Below are 663 nucleotides of genomic sequence, written 5' to 3'. Positions count from 1 at the left end.
AGTCACCAGTCTTCTTCAAGAGATGGCCCTGCCTCTGCCCTGCTCTTCGGCCTCCTTGTGGAACAGGATCACAGATACCCTGCCCCTGTCTTCGCTGTTACTGCGAAAACTTCACTTAATTAATGCCCTTCACTGTTTGCCTTCTCATGGTGACCGTATTATCAAAATTAAAGAAACGACAGCAAGGAGTCGACTCTTGCCGTTATCAAAATGAGGGCGCGAGCGAGACGGTGCCTCTATCATTTCTCCATTCAGAAAATCGAACCTCGGCCTTGCTCCAGAGAGGAATGGCGCCAAAGCTACTCCGTTATCCTGGGTGATCGCGGCTCCCGAACAGAGGCTGAAATCTCTCTCGGCCTCCCTTCCGAGGAGCGGAGGAGCCATCGAGAGGCTCAAGTGGTTCCGTCAGAATAACCCCTGGACTACTTCCATTGTGCTCCCGCCCCTCCAGCCGACCGCGTAGCCCGCATCATCGCACGGCCCGCCGGCGCCCGCACTCCGCCGCAAAGGAGAGGGCGGCCTTGCGTAAGACTACCTTCCAGGGGCGCGGCGCTGGATCGGCTCCGAGCCTGCTCCCGGAATGGAAAGAAGTAGGGGAAAGAAGTGAAAGGGCTAACGCAATACTGGTTCTAATATTTTCATCATCTACTAAACACAAAAACT

This window comes from Penaeus monodon, chromosome 15 (assembly GCF_015228065.2).
Source record: "Penaeus monodon isolate SGIC_2016 chromosome 15, NSTDA_Pmon_1, whole genome shotgun sequence".
NCBI classification, from domain to species: domain Eukaryota; kingdom Metazoa; phylum Arthropoda; class Malacostraca; order Decapoda; family Penaeidae; genus Penaeus; species Penaeus monodon.
This window is presented reverse-complemented; position numbering follows the sequence as displayed.